The 20,051-nt window shown below is 45.5% G+C and overlaps 1 protein-coding gene across 5 annotated transcripts in view; it reads right to left on the minus strand.

Annotated features, from left to right (window-relative positions):
• Positions 1 to 18,826, minus strand: part of OSBPL3 (oxysterol binding protein like 3) — a 404,452-nt gene extending 385,626 nt beyond the window's left edge. For 2 of the 5 annotated variants that reach the window (XM_063921703.1, XM_063921704.1), the window contains exon 1: positions 18,490 to 18,826. The gene's annotated coding sequence lies outside the window, so the exon portion shown is untranslated. The remainder of the gene's footprint in view (positions 1 to 18,489) is intronic. The other 3 variants (XM_063921708.1, XM_063921709.1, XM_063921710.1) reach the window with 2 other exon arrangements.
• Between the last annotated feature and the right edge of the window lie 1,225 nt (positions 18,827 to 20,051).

Consider the following 20,051-nt stretch of genomic DNA (forward strand, 5'->3'; position numbering starts at 1 on the left):
TTCCCTACCCTAACCCTTTGCGGGTGGCAGCTGAGGTTAGGGCTAAACACCCCCCCCCCCCCCCACAAAGCCCCCAGGGTGCTACTCATATACAACCTTCATGTAAAAGCGACTCTTCATTACATGTCCAACTTACATGGAATATGCATTTGCATTTATTTCTGAAATATGTACACTCTAATGCCACCAGCCTGGTGCCTCCCCCCACCCACACACACACACACACACAGTATCTCGACTCCTAATCAATTGCATACATTTTAGATTAAACATGAACAAACCCTTTGTCTAGAAATGTATTTCTATGGGGTCAATTCTATTCGGCAACTAAAGAATAGCGCCGGGAATTAGCTCCCGACGCTATTCAATTCAGCTAAAGTTAAGTCGGCGATGTCCCGTTCTCGCCGACTTAACAGGTAGTTTTGTCGGGAGAACGGGCATTCTCCGACTTAACTACCCGGCGCGAGGCTGATTCCCGACAGAATCAGCCTCGCGCCGGCCGCGAGGCAGCACTTTTGTCGGGTTTCTTCTCTCATCCCCCGGGGATGAGAGAAGAATTCCCGACAATTGCGGGCAACTAGTAGCAGAATTGAATAGCGTCGGGAGCTAATTCCCGGCGCTATTCTTTAGTTGCCGAATAGAATTGACCCCTATGTCTCAGGTCCTTGGATCTCCTCTTAAGGCCCATACACACTAGACGAGTTCTTGTACAGATATGAGCGATAACGACGGGACTGAACGATCTGATCGTTCATATCGTCTAGTGTGTATACAGTGAACGAACGAACGATGTGTGCACCCGCACTCATTGAAGCAGATTATCAGTCGTCCATGCATGCAGCTCAATCCCTTCAATCCCAGCAGATTGTTCGTCGTTCAGATCATTTATAACAAAGCTCAGTGTATACACTCAATTTCGTTTGTCAGGGAGTTCAAGGGAAATTGCTCATCTTCTACATTATTCACCTTTCACATTGTTCAAGTCTTCTAGGGTATATGGGTCTTTACTTTGATACCGGATGTAGAACTTCTCCACCACTTTACAAAGGATATTGGGCATGATAATTTGAATAGTGCCCTTTGTATGCAACTAGAAAACGAACACTTGGAGGGGAATTTAATTATAGGTGAAGGGGGCGAATTGCCACTGCCGCATTGTTTAACCACTTAACTGACGATTTTTTTTCTAAAAAAAAAAAAAACGCTCTGAAATTGTCAGGGGTTTTTATGAGTGAATTAGGTGAATAACATGAATTTAACCTTATTCAAAATGATTTTAGTAAAAAAAAAACCCAACAAATGTTTTCATTTTTTTTTTTTACTTATTTCTCAAACATCGGACGGATCGATCGGTAACATCACGACCATCGCAGCGTTACTTTTTACACCCAAGACAGCTGCCAGGTAGACAGGGAGGGCTGGGGGGTGTTGTTTTACACATTCCCAGCGGCTGCCATTGTCAGCAGTGATCGGCAGTACGGCAACACTGAGGGTAGAGTGCAGGGAGAAAGAGGGACAGCAGCAGTGGTTGGAATTCAAATTTTGAAAAGTCAGTTGGGTGTTTGTTTTTTCCTATCTAATAGACAGGAAATAACAGACACCCAACTGACTTTACAAACATTTGAATTTCCCCCTTTATCTGACTGGTCGCATCCTGTGCGATCAGGTCAGATAAGACACTTGCTGGTATGGTGCATCTGATTCAACCATACCAGGCAAGTGGTTAAACGCCGGGTACACAGCTGTCCTTCACCTAAAAGTGATCTCTAACCTATCAGGAACCAAACCCTTTTGAGCGAGATCCCGCTGTGATATAGTGCGGAGGATTTGGCCCGAAGAATCCATTCGGCAGTAATTGAATTCCCCCCTAAATTCAGGAAGAAAGACAAAAGTCTGCGAATTGTTTTCTGCTATATATAGATTTATAAAATGGTGTGGTCTATTGAGACAGATTTCACCCACATTATTGGACACATTAGATGACATGACTGTGCATTATTACCCAACGACCACACACCTCAGGCCTGATCTACTTACAACTGTCATTTGAAACCTCATCACAAAGCCACAGCTGTATCACTCCACAAGTGTAAACAATAAAGGGGGGTACACACGGAGTGATGTTCAGTTCATTTCTAAGCAATCGGACTAGATTGCTTAGAACATCGCTCCGTGTGTAGGGGTGCCGGCGACAGCGATGCGCGGTCCCGCGCGTTGCTATCGCCGGTGCTAGATTGGCCATGCAGGCACAATCTAGCAGGTCGCTCATTTTACCGCTGGGTGAATTGAGCGGCCCCCCGTGTCGTGTGTGTCCCCCCCCCCCTCGCTCAGCACATCGCACTGTGCTGAGCGGGGAGAGAGAGGTGTGTTGAGCGGTCTGTGCTAGACTGCTCAGCACACATCTCTGAGGAAATCTCCCTGTCAGTACGGCCCTTAACAGCTCTCACACAGACTCTCGCAGGGGAGCAGCACATCACTGCCTCGCTATGGGGGCTATTCGATTAACAACGAAGCAGCTTCAGGTGATTTTCCTGATGTTTCTTCAATGTTTTTTCACCCAGAAAAAGCTTCCTTTTCACCCAAACACATACAGGTTCAGTGAAACCTGTTTGTTTGTTTTCGGTAGAAACAGCCCCATTTTCAGATGAAAACTGTTCTGTTTTCATGGATTTTGCTTCGCCTAACTGAAACGGGATGCAATCAATTTACCTACAGTCAAAATCCAGACGGTCAAACTACCGACAACCATTGACTGACGGTCAAAATCCCGACAAAGTCATAATACGGACATTTGAAATGTCGACGGGTCAAAAAGTCGACATGACTTTTTCGTGATTTTTTTTCTTTGAAACAGACTTGTTCATACTTTACTATACCAGTGGACCTGGAAGGGGTGCTTGAAGCATGGAGAGCGCAGCGAGCCATGCGAGGGGATGTGATACACTCATACGGTGTCCATGTCGACATCACACCAAAAACACAATGAAAAACGCTTGTCAACTTTTTGACCTTGTCGATATTTTAAATGTTGGTATTTTGACCTTGTCGATATTTTAAATGTCGGTATTTTGACCTGGTCGATATTTTAACCGTCGGTCAATTGTTGCCAGTATATTGACCATCAGGATTTTGATTGTAGGTATTTCATACTGATCCCAGTGAAACAATTCCCCGATAAGCCACATCTCGCATCGACTCATCGGGGCTAACTGAATAACCCTCTGGTGAGAATTACACCTGATCAATGATCGGGGATAATTGAATTTCCCCCATGACTGATACTTCTGACAGAAACATATTCCGAAATAGCCAATTGACCACATTACTCAAATGATATCACATCAGACCTCATCACACATGACTTGTACAATGACCTATTCTAGCAGCCACTTCAGAATCAGCAAACATCTGTGTCACCCTACATTCAGGTCTATTCATGAAGCAGTGAAAAGTGTGGAGAAGTGAGCCAGCAGAGAAGTTGTCCATGGCAACCAATCAGCTTTAAAGTAACATTTGCAAAGTGCATTCTATACAATTATATTTAGCAGCTGATTGGTTGCCATGGGCACTTCTCCACTGGCTCACTTCTCCACTCTTTTCACTGCTTCATGAACAGACCCCATTGTCTCCACATAGAACTATTTTGTCACAACAGGGACCATTTTATAAGATTGATATACCACTCGTCGGTGTGCGGTCATGCCCTGATTGACGCATGCTTTGGGCGATTGAATGCCCACCAAGACATGCGTATATCAGAGCGCGACCGCACGCCCAAGAGTGGTGTGTGTATATAAATATATATATATATATATATATATATATATACACATACATACACACACACACATATCATACATAGCATACATATCATACGTAGCATACATATCATACATATACAGTGTATCAATTATATTTGAACTACCGTGTGAGAGATAAACGGTTTGTATCTGATTGTTTAGGTACTGTATGCTATACCCTTAGCTTTAAAGTAATTCTCAAAAGAATAAAAACAGGAGAGGTGGGTGATGGCATGGGGGTGCGGTTTGCATAACAAAGTGGCCAGGGGCAAGGGGTATGATAACACTGGGTTATTTTGATGCACCCTAGCTCAATCTCCAATAGGCAAGTTCCTCTAGGGAGTCTGATGAGTTTACCCTAATCCAGGATTTTACAAGTATATTAAAAAATTAAGAAACATAAAAACTATACTTTAATCATTTTGATTAAAAAACGCTCTGTCTATAATCGAAAATCAAATCTAAAAGTATGAGCTATGAAATAATGATATTTAGTTTTGTCTGATATGATTATTTAAATGAGACTGAAGAGTAGAGAAGACGCACTGAAAGGGAAAGGGTTCTATGTTTAGATCGAGAGGCACTCACAGAAGATCCTATTTTTTTTTACCACATTCTAGGAGTTGGCAGAACACAGCCATCGTCTTCACACTTTTTCCAGGAAGGTACATCAATAGGAGGTACAGTACCTCTACTAACATAATAGAAGTATTCTCCTCCAATGAGAAAGGCAATCGGAAACCTCAATTTGCCGGCTGTTGGGATCCCAGCGGTCAGGATGCCGACACCAGAATCCCGGCAAAACAGGACTATACCCACTCGTGGGTGTCCACGACGGGTGGTCTTCAGTATGCAGACTGTCGGGATCCCGGCGCACAGTATACCGGCGCCGGAATCCCGACAGCCGGCATACCGACACTTATTCTCCCTCGTGGGGGTCCACTACCGCCCTGGAGGGAGAATAAAATAGCATGGCGCGCGTAGCGCGCCACCGTGCATGTAGCGTGGCGAGCGCAGCGAGCCTGCAAGGGGCTCATTTGCGCTCGCCACACTGTCGGTAAGCCGGCGGTCGGGCTCCCGGCGCCAGTATGCTGGTCGCCGGGAGCCCGACCGCCGGCATACCATACTGAACCCTCCACGACACCCATAGAGTGGGAACAGACCCTGTGGCGAGCGCAGTGAGCCCACAGCTTGGCGAGCGCAGAAAGCCGGCAAGGAGAGACCACCTCCGGTATATGGACAGCCAGGAAGCCACCCGCCGGTAAATCGTATGTATTCCGTTGAAATGATATCCCCATGTACCGGCTGCCTGGATTGGAGTTATACAATATAAACCAGTTTAATTATCATGCATATTAGTATTACAACTAAATTGCCCTCCTCATTACCTTCATCACCCATACAGTAATGTAACTTCTGTGTCATCTATGCCCTAAAACATTATGGCATTGCCACAATCCTTATCTGAGCTACCCCAGTACAAGGCACAGCTGACCGTTACCTCTACTACCCCAAACATGGCACATGCCATTTTCCGGTATCCCACGGCGACAGCTCTGGGTTGCCCTCCACATGGAACTACTGGTACCAGCATGCTTGCTATGCTAGATACTGTACTGTCATTATTATATCCTAGAAGGCAACAGGCTGCGTAATGACAGTCTGCTTCAAGAGTACTGGCATATTGCCAGGGCCATTTAGAGGAGCACATTGCAATGAGGGCATGCAGTAAATACGTTTATGTTTATTTTCTTTCATAATAACTGGGCGTATTAAATTGCAATTATACATATAGGCTTGTTCTTTTGCACTACATACAGTATGTGTGGTCCTTCGCAAATCTAATTCACTTTAAAGCAGGAGGCAAGGTGCCCAGTCTTACAGCTGCCTAGAAGTGGCCATGACGTGTATTTGCAGGGCTATCAATTATAATGTTGATGAATACATATTGGGGGTCATTCAGACCTGATCGCTCGCTAGCGTTTTTGCAGCGCTGTGATCAGGTCAGAACTGCGCATGCGTATGCACCGCAATGCGCAGGCATGTCACACAGGTACAAAGCGGATCGTTGCTGTGCGATGGGTTTTACGAAGAATCCATTCGCACAGCCGATCGCAAGGTGATTGACAGGAAGGTGGTGTTTGTGGTTGGCAACTGACCATTTTCTGGGAGTGGTTGGGGAAACGCAGGCGTGTCCAAGCGTTCGCAGGGCGGACGTCAATTCCGGGCCCAGACAGGCTGAAGTGATCGCAGCGGCTGAGTAAGTCCTGGGCAACTCAGAAACTGCACAAAGTTTTTTTTTTGTACCGCTCGGCTGCACATGCGTTCGCACACTTGCAAAGCTAATAAAAAACTTCCCTGTAGGCGTTGACTATCTGATCGCTGGACTGCAAAAAACTGCTAGCGAGCGATCAAGTCTGAATGAGGGCCTTTATACAATTACAGACAACTCAATGCTGGTCTTTTTTTTTGTACCTCTAAGAAAACAATGAAACAACTTTTATAAACAGAACGGCGCCCTCAGTGGGGTAGAGGTAGTGCCATGCATAGTTTCTGCATTATGGTCACAGTCATACTTTCCATGCAATACTCAGCTGCATAAGAAGTTAGTCATACCAACAGGAAATTTCAAGCGGCTCTATATTGAACTCACCCGTTTTGGTTTCTTTGAAATGTTACTAGATAGATTCAGCATTCACAGCCCACATCTAGGAAATACTAGGCGGATATCACCTGTGCACCAATCAGGGACATCAGCACACAATCCACTACAATAGATAACAAGTATATAATCACACAGCTACTCAGCATGCCGGCTTTACATGTATAAAAGCAGTTGCTGGCTACTTTTCTGTGGCATTGGTAAATCACACACTATAGCAGCAGCCACCATAGAAAATTAATAGGAATGATATTTATAATCAACAAATGGGTGATAGCAAATCTCCCTGACATTGGCTGCAGTCCATCCTGGACACATTCTGAGGATGCTTAAAATTTGAAGAGAAAACCCAAAAATTGATAAATATGCCCCTTCCTACAAGGGGAAAGTCTGAGGCTTAAACTCCTATTGCTATTTCCTCCTATTTCCGGACATCTTTTATCTGAACGGAGAGGTGAAGAGGTGGAGAAATTGGGAGGAAAATTGCTATTAAAGTCTGCGGAATAAAGGGAGTGATATTACAAGCGTATTTGGGTGGGCACTATCGACACCCCACAAATTCTGGTACGTAGGTTTGCCAAATCAAGGTGGATTTTAGCCTTTGATCAATACTTTATTATATATGCGACCAATTTTTGTGAACCTATTTGAGCCCTACGGTACTTCACTATATACAATTCTCTCTTTCTTTTTTGGGGATACCATTTAAAATTGGAACGAGGGAGTGCTGCTGAATAGAAAAATCGTCCGTAGATGTGAACTCTCTCTTTCCGGATAGAGAACATTACCCATAGTGACCCAGGGAGCGCACCTCAGCAAAACTTTAGAACATAAATTGAACTTTTTTGGGATATTGGTGACCATCCCGGCTGGTGGATTGCAGCACCTTTGAATTGAGGCGCCATCTGTACACTTCCTTGTTTGCGGTTATCCTTTTCCACGGACCTCTAAATCCTGGGTTATTGCATGTGAACGCACATCACCCAGAACTTTGCTCAGTGGAAAAGGGTCCACACAGGACCAGTGAGCTGAGTATCCTACCCTGGTAACTAGCTGGGTTTTACCCGACAAGGACCCGGTTGAGCTGCAGCGTAATCAGGTAACCCGAGTGATCCAGCCTGGGACTCATTCACAGCATGGGGGAAAGAGAGGCTTTCCCAGCGCAAGGAGATGATGTCATCTCCAAGCACCGGCACTGCACCCATGTGCAGTTAGAGCGGTGCCGCCCCCCAATAACCCAGGCCAGAGCCACAGCATGAAAGGGGTTGTCTCAGGTCTGACTTGGTTTGGCACAGTGTTCCAAATCCTGGGTCAGATCTGAGACTTTACTGGAGAAGAGGTATGATTTAATTAGTGGATCTACCTATATATGGAGTGGAGCTACCTATGTATGCTCAAATTATAATTAGCATACTATGATTAAAAAACCTGAAGTGAACTGTAAATATAAATATACACCTGTATGTGTGTATATATATTCCCATGGATCCGGCTCTCCTGTAATTTCATTGCTGCACCGGGTGCCTCCGTAGTAGATGAGATATCCAAACACGATTGCGCCTATTACTTTAGTCGGGTCTAGGTGCTTTGCGTTGGAATATCGCCCCTCTATCTCCCGTCACTTTAGACGGGAGCTCAGGGGTGCAATAACATTTTAATTCTGTGTGTGTGTGTGTGTGTGTGTGTGTGTGTGTGTGTGTGTGTGTGTGTGTGTGTGTGTGTGTGTGTGTGTGTGTGTGTGTGTGTGTGTGTATATATATATATATATATATATATATATATATATATATATATATATATATATATATATATATATATATATATATTATTATATATATATTATTATATATATATATATATAATCTCCAAACAAACAGTCCCGGCACTCCCTGCTCGTGATGATAATGGGCTGCGGTGCCCTCCTGGGGAAGATGAATAACTCTCCCAATGTAGACAGAAGGTAACAACAATAGGCGGCACTCAGCAGACTTGTATTTGAAGAAAGATGGTTAGTTTATTCCGACATGTTTCGGGGATAACCCCGTCCTCAGGGCCTAACTAGCCAAATGAATGTCATGACAGGTATATATACACATAGACAGGTGCAAAAACATAATAAAACAATTATACTCACCTGTTCAACGGCGCCTGACTCCCGCTCGTGGGTCCGGCCACCCGTCGCGTCGCCTCCCGCTGACGTCAGTGGCAGGCCGCGTCATCCGCCCGTCTCCATGGAAACCCCCGGAGACGTCAGTACGCTGCCCTGCCGCCCGCCTCTCACGGGGGACGTCCTGCTGGTGTAACCAACCACCGCTGAGTGTCGGGCCGCGTCACAGGTGTTGCATAGCAACCTAAGAAAAACAATAACACACGCACTTTGAACGTTTGTCTTCTTGTTTCACTGATATTATTGTTGTTATTGTTTTTCTTAGGTTGCTATGCAACACCTGTGACGCGGCCCGACACTCAGCGGAGGTTGGTTACACCAGCAGGACGTCCCCCGTGAGAGGCGGGCGGCAGGGCAGCGTACTGACGTCTCCGGGGGTTTCCATGGAGACGGGCGGATGACGCGGCCTGCCACTGACGTCAGCGGGAGGCGACGCGACGGGTGGCCGGACCCACGAGCGGGAGTCAGGCGCCATTGAACAGGTGAGTATAATTGTTTTATTATGTTTTTGCACCTGTCTATGTGTATATATACCTGTCATGACATTTATTTGGCTAGTTAGGCCCTGAGGACGGGGTTATCCCCGAAACATGTCGGAATAAACTAACCATCTTTCTTCAAATACAAGTCTGCTGAGTGCCGCCTATTGTTGTTACCTTCTGTCTACATTGGGAGAGAGTTATTCATCTTCCCCAAGAGGGCACCGCAGCCCATTATCATCACGAGCAGGGAGTGCCGGGACTGTTTGTTTGGATATTCCTGGAATCATAGTGGGCTGGAGATTCCAGCACTTTGGTTCAATCCAAGGCACCCCTCACCTAAACATCTGATACGTATACACTGCCGACACAGGTCCAATACGTATAAACAGTTATCTCAACTGATTTTATCTCTAGTGGAGTTCCCGGCTGGGACCCCATTTTTTCCCCAGAGGCCATCTTGGACTCATGAATTCAGCTCAGATGTCTGATGCCGGCTCGAAAGTGGAGTTGGCTTTAGAACTGATCCAGCGAGACGCTAGTGAACGGCTTAGCTTCTCAGACGCTGAGGCAAGAGCCATCTTGGTGGAAAGAAAACTTGAGGATGAAACCATTAAAAGCAGCAATGATGATTTATATAAAAAATGGCTAAGGATGAAACAAAAGGAGTGTGACTTTTTGTATCACGGTATATCCTTATCTGATTACTACAGGAACAACATGATATCCCGGGGATTCAGGATACGCAACTCACCGACGATAGGCCGTTATAACACCTCATTTTGCCGTCGGTGGGTTGCGATCCTTAACAAGTGTTCAATGGACCTTATTCTACTGGTCGTTGAAGAGTCTACCAGGGAACTCAACAGCATCAGGGAACAACTTCTAGCGTTCGAAGGAGAACATAAACCGGTCCTAACACTTGATACACATACCGATTGGATGACCAAATTAAACACCCAAATGGAGCAATACCGTCAAGATCTAGTGCGGTTTAAAAAGGAGAAACTTGGTATTGTCCAAAGAGATTACCAGCAGCGACAGGTTTATCCCTGGCTAGGAGGTACACGCACTCCTCAGGAATATTCAAGTCGGCGACAACGCGCCCGTCGAGGACACGAATACTATGGAGGCACCAGTACATCAGCCAGTGAATCGGAAGGAACCCCAGGGGTGTCTCACACACAAGGAGGCCGGATCCCTTTAGGCGTACAGCCACAGGGGACACAGACTCGTTCCAACCGCACCCCCAGCACAGGTCGCGGACAAGGACGAGGAGGGCGGGTCAAAACCAAAGAGCCATCCGCGCCCAGGCCTCCTCGACCATAAAAGAAACAATATTCAACCTATCTTCCACCCCATTATCTGAGATTGAATATCGAACTTTATCAAAAGGACTGTCCTTTGTCCCTACGGTCTCTCCGGACCTGTTAGAGTGGAAGGTAGAGGTACAGCGTTTGAATAGGTCCCTTAGGAGATGTGAATTTTTCAACAGTAGGGAAACAGATTCCTCTTCATCCATGTCGGGGATACCGACACAAGTTCGAAAAATAGCTCCACGCTCACAGTTTGATCCTCCCAGCCTAAACCCATCTATACGAACTTTCACTAGAATGCTGGAGCATGATGTCAGCAATAGGACGATACAACCGAATATGACCAAATCTGAATTGGACACACTTAAGGAACTGTCCCAAAGAACAGACATCGTAATCCGCAAGGCGGATAAGGGAGGATCCATAGTCATACAGGATCTTGATGATTACATTAAGGAGAGTGAGCGTCAGCTCAGTGACATTAATACATATAAGCGTCTGACTATGGATCCTACCCGAGATTTCAAGAAAGAGTTGGATTCTCTCTTAGAATCGGCTGTTGGGCAAGACATCATCTCTCCACAAATTTGCAAGACGCTTAAGATAGAACATCCAAAGGCTCCCCTGTTTTATACAGTGCCTAAGGTCCACAAAAGCCTGGTGGACCCCCCTGGTCGACCGATTGTATCGGCCAGGGGTTCCTTATATCATCCCATATCTGTTTTCCTTGATGCATATTTAAATCCATGTGTACAGTCATTGCCTTCATATCTAAAGGATACGACTAACCTTTTGTTACAGGAGTTAAGCCCCCTGCCTGAGGGGACCTTATTGTGTAGCGCCGACGTCTCCAGCCTCTACACCTGCATTCCCCATGAGGCAGGTGTGGAGGCTGTAAGACTACTGATTCAGGATAACGTTTGCCATCAGGGCCCGGAAATTTCATTCTTTTTGACCTTGTTGGATAGGGTCCTTAGAAGGAATTATTTTGTTTACAATGGTAAATTTTGGTTACAATTGGCGGGCTGTGCGATGGGGTCAGCAGTGGCCCCATCGTACGCGAATGCATTCATGTCTCAGGTAGAGAAGCAAATGTTCACCATGGACCCCGCCATAGCAACACAAGTCGTCTATTATAGGCGTTACATAGATGACCTAATTGTGCTATGGCGTGGGTCCAGGGAACAACTTATGGCAATATGGGATAGCCATAACTGCACTCAACATGCTGTACAATTCACTTATGTGATAGATGATAGAACCATCAATTATCTTGATGTAACTATTACCATTGAAAATTATCAATTAATCACTTCACTCTATGTGAAAAGCACCGATAGGAATACATTGATGGCCTACCGTAGTTTCCATCCGCCTTCATTACGTAGAGGCTTACCGTATTCACAGTTCATGCGGGTCCGACGAATCACCTCAGACCCGGATGAGACAGTCAGAACCATGGATAGGATGTTGCATAAGTTTGCTGAAAGGGGTTACCCCATAAAGGAATTACAGAGAGCCAGGGCTCGGGCATTAAAAATTCCCAGAGCACAAGCCTTGCGCCCCAACAGTAGATCGCAGACACAGCTAGGCCCCAAACTCCCTTGGGTTAATAAATATACCACGGCAACCAGGGATAGAGTTAGACGAGCCAAAAGCCTGTGGCCTATGGAACAGACTGACCCTACTTTGTCAACCTTAGCTGAAACATCATTATTACCGAGCCATACCCGTGGTAGAAATATAGGGGACTATGTTATGAAGTTGGACATTTCAGATCTTACTAGAAACCGTGAATGTCATTTCCTTAGGTCCAAGAACGGGTGCTATAGGTGCTTGGGCTGTGCCACATGTAATACCTTGATCACAGGCACATCATTTAAACATCCCTCAACGGGTAAGAAGTATCTTATTAAGCACCGCCTTACATGCACGACCACACATGTGGTTTATTTACTCACTTGCCCATGTGGGCTGGCCTATGTTGGCAAAACGATTAGGCAGTTTCGCGAGCGTATGGCACTTCATAGAAGTGCAATTAAAAAAGCCCATGAGAAAGGAGTGAGTGAGCAACCCTTTGCCCGGCATTGTCTCCAGGCAAAGCACGGGGTGGCCAGCATTAGGGCCATTTTGATTGATCATGTACCTAGTACACTCAGGGGAGGTAATAGGGACAGGATTCTTTTGCAGAGGGAATCGCGCTGGATTTTTCAATTAGGCACACTGTCGCCTGGGGGCCTCAATGAGAACCTAGGCATCCAGTGTTTCCTATAGATTCTTTAATATTTAAATTCAGATATTATAGTAATAGACCTTATTTATATTCATAATTAATATAGTACAATGAATTTAATATTTAAATTAATGTCCATTGGCCAATTGGTAAAATGGGGTTGCCGGAGGTCCTACTCCACTAGATAGTACTAGTAATATTTACAGTACATGACTTTTGTTTTTAACGCACTTTGAACGTTTGTCTTCTTGTTTCACTGATATTATTGTTGTTATTGTTTTTCTTAGGTTGCTATGCAACACCTGTGACGCGGCCCGACACTCAGCGGTGGTTGGTTACACCAGCAGGACGTCCCCCGTGAGAGGCGGGCGGCAGGGCAGCGTACTGACGTCTCCGGGGGTTTCCATGGAGACGGGCGGATGACGCGGCCTGCCACTGACGTCAGCGGGAGGCGACGCGACGGGTGGCCGGACCCACGAGCGGGAGTCAGGCGCCGTTGAACAGGTGAGTATAATTGTTTTATTATGTTTTTGCACCTGTCTATGTGTATATATACCTGTCATGACATTCATTTGGCTAGTTAGGCCCTGAGGACGGGGTTATCCCCGAAACATGTCGGAATAAACTAACCATCTTTCTTCAAATACAAGTCTGCTGAGTGCCGCCTATTGTTGAGAGAGATATAGATATATATATATATATATATATATATATATATATCCCCAAACAGCAGACGCGGCACTCCAAGTGACTTACATAAATAAAACTCTTAAATCAGGCAGATGTATGAAATACAACGTTTCAATGCCGCTTTATTAGGGCATACCTGAGGAAAATGCCCTAATAAAGCAGCATTGAAACGTTGTATTTCATACATCTGCCTGATTTAAGAGTTTTATTTATGTAAGTCACTTGGAGTGCCGCGTCTGCTGTTTGGGGATATTATATATATATATATATATATATATATATATATATATATATATATATATATATATATATATATATATATATATATATATATATATATATATATATATATATATATATACATATACACACACACACACATACATATACACACACATACATATACACACACACACATACATACATGGAGCATTAAAATGTTATTGCACCCCTGAGCTCCCGTCTAAAGTGACGGGAGATAGAGGGGCGATATTCCAACGCAAAGCACCTAGACCCGACTAAAGTAATAGGCGCAATCGTGAAAAGACCCATTTACGCGCATTTCAGCTCGCTACCCCAGGGGTAGCGAGCTGAAATTAACTTGTCACGCCCGTCGGCAGCAATATTAGAATAGCTGCTGGCGGGAGGGGGACATTTGAATCCAGCCCTATAAAGGTTACATTTTAGTTAAATTTCAGCAATTTAAATTGTAAATGACAAACATTAATGGAATAATGAATAAATGGTAAAAGCATGCAAGTTCAATAAAACTGTTTTTGCTAATGATCATGTGATGCTGACCCCCCCCCCCCCACACACACCCCCACCTCACACACACCCCCACCTCACACACACACACACACACACCCTTCCCCTATAGTATGAGCCACAAAGAGAAAAGCCATGACAGTACATATGATCGATTGGGAGGAAACTCAAGCAAGATTTCTGCTATGTTTGTAATGTCAAAATAGTGGAATACCCCCACATTTTCTATTCTGACGTCAAGAGCGTTCTTGTGAATGTACAGAAGAGACATACAATAGCAGAGCAGGTGTGAATGGAGGACTCTCTAAAATGCCCTGAGATATGTCTGAGTTGCAGATGTCCCTGGGTTTGACTCAGTGACAAGGAAAACTACTCAGCTTGTTCATCAAGTACCTGACATAGCAAACTGAGAAAGCAATGACCCATCCATGCTTACTGCATACAGTGCATTCATAAATATTACATCTCGTTTCCATCCACTAAGTGCTCGCTAGCCAATTAACCATGCAGTCAGCCTTGGGGGAGGGACAGAGGTTCTCCGACATTGTCAATGAAGGATGATTCACTTAATAGAATGAGATTTACTAGTAAGTGTCATTCTCTCTCTTTTTTTTTTTTTTTTTTTGAGAGAGATAGAGTGAGTGTGTTTGGCTCCAGAAACCTACAGATGCTAAACAGGCAACAGTACCATCTAAACAGAGTTCCTCCTTAAAAATAAAGTGCACACATTTATAAACCTGAGACACGGCGGGGAGAGCCATAATCATGAAGAAATGAGGCAAGTAAAAGTCCAAACAAACATCTGTTTGGACAATAAATTGTGTGGCTTAAGTGGAAACGGATTGAGGGGCTCTTATCAAATCATGGGCATCTGGTATTAAGTCTGGAGAAGTGATACAGTAGTGATAAATGCAAGGTGAGAATGTACCAGCCAATCAGCTCCAATATGTAAATGTACAGTTAGGAGCTGACTGGCTGGTGCGTTATCACCTTGCACTTATCACTTCTCCAGGCTTAATACATCTGCCCCATGTATCAAGGTGTATACAAATCCTATTCTAACCACGGAAAATCCCCACGCTGCTTAAACCTTCTGCACTTATTAAACCTGTGTTCTCCTCAGTCTCTAAGCGCTGAGCATTGGGTAATGGTGGGGATGAGAGGGAATAAGCACCCCACTGTCACACCAGGTGAGAGAAATTAATAGTGGGGTTGTTAAAAAAAGAAGAGGGAAACACCTATGCTTTCTTGTGGGGTAACTAATGCATTATATAAGCAGCTAGTACAGTACAGTATGTCTCTCCGCAATTCCTAAGCTATAGTTCTTCTCATTCTGAACACCAGGAAAGTACACATTCCAAACGGCAGATTTTAGTGACAAAAACATGAAATTCCATCGGAAATGTATATCCCAGTAGACAAATAATCATTATAAAATGAGCAGCACAGTGGCTAGCATTACAGCCTCAGAGCACTGTGGTCATGAGTTCGATTCTTGACCAGGGCACTGTCTACATGGATTCCGTATGTCACCCCCCCTCCCCAATGTTTGTGTGGGTTTCCGCTGGGAGTTCCAGGTGCATACTACAAAAACATATGGATAGCTTAATGACACAGTTAATACTAGAGTGCGTGTTACAGAATTCAGAGTGTAGAGGTGCATACACACCGAGAGATTTTAACTGAGAGATTTTGACTGAGCATTTTCCCTAGAACTGGCAGTAGGAGATTTTGACTAACGTTACCAGCGATTTTATAATTGAAGTAAAAATAAACAAACCGAGACCTTGGTCACAGGTTGTTTAGGTACCGGCGCTTTAAATCAATCAAGTGTCTATCAGTGTTCCAGCTGCTGAGTGAACATAGCCTGCCAAGCTATGTATATGGAAATGAAACAGATGAATATAGAAAAAGTGCTGCACTTGGGACACCGGTAAATATAAATCATTAAATAACTTTACCAGCGATTTTGGCTAACTCATTTAAGCAAGGGGATGCTTTTTCTTTTCCAGCCACCTAGCCAAAATTGACTTGCCTGCACAGTCTATTTCTAGCAGCGATAGCGACCTGGCGGGGACGCGCATCACTATCGCTGGCTGTGTACCCACAGCGCGATATGCACTAACTTTCTGAGAGATTTTGACTATATAGTCAAAATCCCTCAGCTATATCGCTCTGTGTGTATGGACCTTAACAGTAAGCTTTCATTTAAAAAACTGTAGGATTTCAACCCACAGCCCATATAATTCTCTACCCTCATCCAAATCACTCACCCCAGCAAACTGCATGGTCTGGCACAGATTAGAGCATCTTAGTGGCAATCCTGGGAATGGAACCCCAGTTAAATCCTACAACTGAGGGGTGCATCTTACCAGAGTGGATAACCATTTAAGCGTACGGTTTATGCATATCTGAATATTGTAACTTTTATAACAGTCAAGTGAAGCCTTTCTTTGATGTACAGTTGTAGACATATTTACAGATGGAGCAGGATTTACAGCAATGAACAATAATTTACATATCTTAGTCTATCACAAAAGGTTTGTGGTTACCTGCAGTAAGTGCCCCATCTATACTGTAGGTCTATCCGAATTCTGCAAGTACTCAGTGCAAGAAAAGAAGTCCGCACTGACACCTCACCTGACCTTCATGTTCCTTTGCTTGAAGGAACCTGTCAGCTACAGTTAAGGCCCATACACACTGGGCGATTCTGAGCTGAAGGCAGCTCACTTTTGGTGTGTTGAGCTGCTTTCAGCTCAAAGCCGCCCAGTGTGTATGCACAAGTGGTGAGCGCTGATGCGCGCTCCCGCTTCATCGCTGGCGGCCGCCGTTCATCTACTGGTATTACCAGTAGATGAACAGCGGGGTGAGCGGCGTTCCATAGCATCGCTGTGCATACACGCTGGGCAAAATCCCCCAGTGTGTATGCACCTTTATCCTTCAGTTGACAAATTCATTTGTGTCTCAACCTTGGGACCAGTAGCACATCCTACTAGTAAATGATAAAGGCACTACAAATGAATGTAAAGAAATGCCTAAATAATGAATAAAAGAATAAGCCCAGTATCCCCAGGGAAATCAGAGTTAGCACTACATGGGTGTGTAAAACAAATAGGTTACTGTTTAATTTGTTCTGTTATGGTCCAATAAATTGTAAGCTTGCGAGCAGGGCCTTCCTTCAGTACCTCTATGACTGTTTGTTATTACCCAGTTTTGTCTTATCATCGTGTCCAGTTATAAAGCGCAATGGAATTTGCTGCGCTATATAAGAAACGGTTAATAAATAAAGTTTATTTCACTACGGAAGTTCTCCGAGGTGTTGGGCCCCCAATCACTCAGCTGTTGAACTGCCCTGAAACGGGGACTGTGTATCAGCTTTAAGATCAGACTATAACATGCGGCCCTCCATCTGCTGTGGAACTAAACATCCCAGCCACAAATTTGCTATTAAGGAATGCTTGAACGTTAACGTTTGTAGGTCCCTACAAAGTTTAGCTTTTATTTCTATTATCTCCGCAGCAGGCTCCGTTTTCCCTTTGCAATCCCTGTATCAAGCAGATTCTTCAACTCAACAATTTATCTGTTAAAGCTGCATTTCATAGCATATTCTTCACCTGAAATCAGAGGGCTACATAGCTCTCACAGTAGGGGACTGGGTAGGCTTACGCCGATCTGAGAAATACTACAAAGCTACACTGTACAGCGGCAAGTCAGCATTCCCTCAGAGACCACTGAGACCTGAGGGGAAGAAAAGCTCCATCATTAAATTCCCAGAACATACATCAGAAGCCTAAAACCTTTTCTCCTAAATTCAGATGACGGCTACAATAGGCACGGTTAGGCTGGGAAAGCAAGTGACTAACACAGTAAATAAATGTTCCACAATTATCATCATCATTATAATTATATTACGCGAAGCAGACACTGTAATTAGAAAAGAGCAAAGATTTTCGGCCACAGTGACATGGGCACCAGGCTACCTGCAAGCAAAGGGTTAAGCCATGAAGTTTCAACCAGAACAGAGCACTGCACAGACCTCAACTCAATATAAGAGATAACAATGAAGATAAAAGTTCATTTCCTGGTGGCTGAGAATGCAGAACCATAAATACCGGTGTATTCGGGGTTATCCTGAATACCTGTCATGTGCATGCAAGTGCTGGGTGAGTGCACAGCGGAACACCTGCAGTCACTCTGTAACCACACTGCCGCCACTACGTATCACACCGACTTCCCCATCACACTATACACACTGCTAGGAGTGTGACCAGGGGCACACACCCGGCTGTCACTCCCTTCCTGGAGCAAGTTCCAGCACAATCCCGAAGTTGCCCCGTGCCGAGTACAGCCCCGTCCCCATGCCCCAGCTCTTACCTGTCTGTGCTCAGGCGTCATGTAATCGCCTCTCCGGATGCTGCCGGGTTACAGGGGATAATGTCTCATCACTGGGTCACACACAGGAGCTGCCGGCCAGGAAACTGTCACCGGAGAGCAGCCAGCCGGGACTCCAGAGCACTCACACCCAGCGCTCGCTGCTGCTGCTGCACTCCAACTTCTTCCCGGCGCTGCCAGGTTGTGTGAGGCAGCTCACTCTACCACCTCCTCCTCCTCCTGCCTGCTGCTGGGGACGGCCACCAGGCTGGGAGTGACCGCTGGAGGGCGTGCTCTCACTCAGTGAATGACAAGACGGAACTCAGGAGGTGTCCACGCTGACACGCACAGGAGGCTGAGCCCGGCGCCAGCACCACGTGCTCACAGACAGACGCTAATGTGCGACAGGAGGCAGCAGGTGTAGCCGGGGCTCCCAACCTCCATCTGTTACCTACATACAGGGGGTAATTCTGAGTTGATCGCAGCAGGAATTTTGTTGGGAGTTGGGCAAAACCATGGGGTTATTCCGAGTTGTTCGCTCGGTATTTTTTTCTCGCAACGGAGCGATTAGTCGCTAATGCGCATGCGCAATGCCCGCAGTGCGACTGCGCCAAGTAAATTTGCTATGCAGTTAGGTATTTTACTCACAGCATTACGAGGTTTTTTCTTCGTTCTGGTGATGGTAATGTGATTGACAGGAAGTGGGTGTTTCTGGGCGGAAACAGGCCGTTTTATGGGTGTGTGCGAAAAAACGCTACCGTTTCTGGGAAAAACGCGGGAGTGGCTGGAGAAACGGAGGAGTGTCTGGGCGAACGCTGGGTGTGTTTGTGACGTCAAACCAGGAACGACAAGCACTGAACTGATCGCAGATGCCGAGTAAGTCTGGAGCTACTCAGAAACTGCTAAGAAGTGTCTATTCGCTATTTTGCTAATCTTTGATAAGCTAAGATTCACTCCCAGTAGGCGACGGCTTAGCGTGTGCAAAGCTGCTAAAAGCAGCTTGCGAGCGAACAACTCGGAATGAGGGCCCATGTGCACTGCAGGGGAGGCAGATATAACATGTGGAGAGAGAGTTAGATTTGGGTGTGGTGTGTTCAATCTGCAATCTAAATTGCAGTGTAAAAATAAAGCAGCCAGTATGTACCATGCACAGAAACAATATAACCCACCCAAATCTAAAGGGGGGTACTCACGGAGCGATATTCTAAGCAATCTGACTAGATTGCTTAGAATATCAGCATGATCGCTCCGTGTGTAGCCCCCTCAGCGATAGCGATGCGCGGCCCCACACATCGCTATCGCTGCTGCTAGATTGGCCTGCATGCAGGCCAATCTAGCGGGTCGCTCACTTCACCCGCTGGGTGAAGTGAGCGCCCCCCCCCCCCCCCGTGTCCCCCCGCACGCTCAGCACAGATCGCGCTGTGCTGAGCGGCGGGAGAGATGTGTGCTGAGCGGTTCGCTCAGCACACATCTCTCCCAAATCGGCCCGTGGGTACTGGGCTTAACTCTCTCTGCACGTTATATCTGCCTCCCCTGCAGTGCACATGGGTGGTCATTCCGAGTTG

The sequence above is a fragment of the Pseudophryne corroboree genome, chromosome 5, assembly GCF_028390025.1.
Source record: "Pseudophryne corroboree isolate aPseCor3 chromosome 5, aPseCor3.hap2, whole genome shotgun sequence".
Taxonomy (NCBI): domain Eukaryota; kingdom Metazoa; phylum Chordata; class Amphibia; order Anura; family Myobatrachidae; genus Pseudophryne; species Pseudophryne corroboree.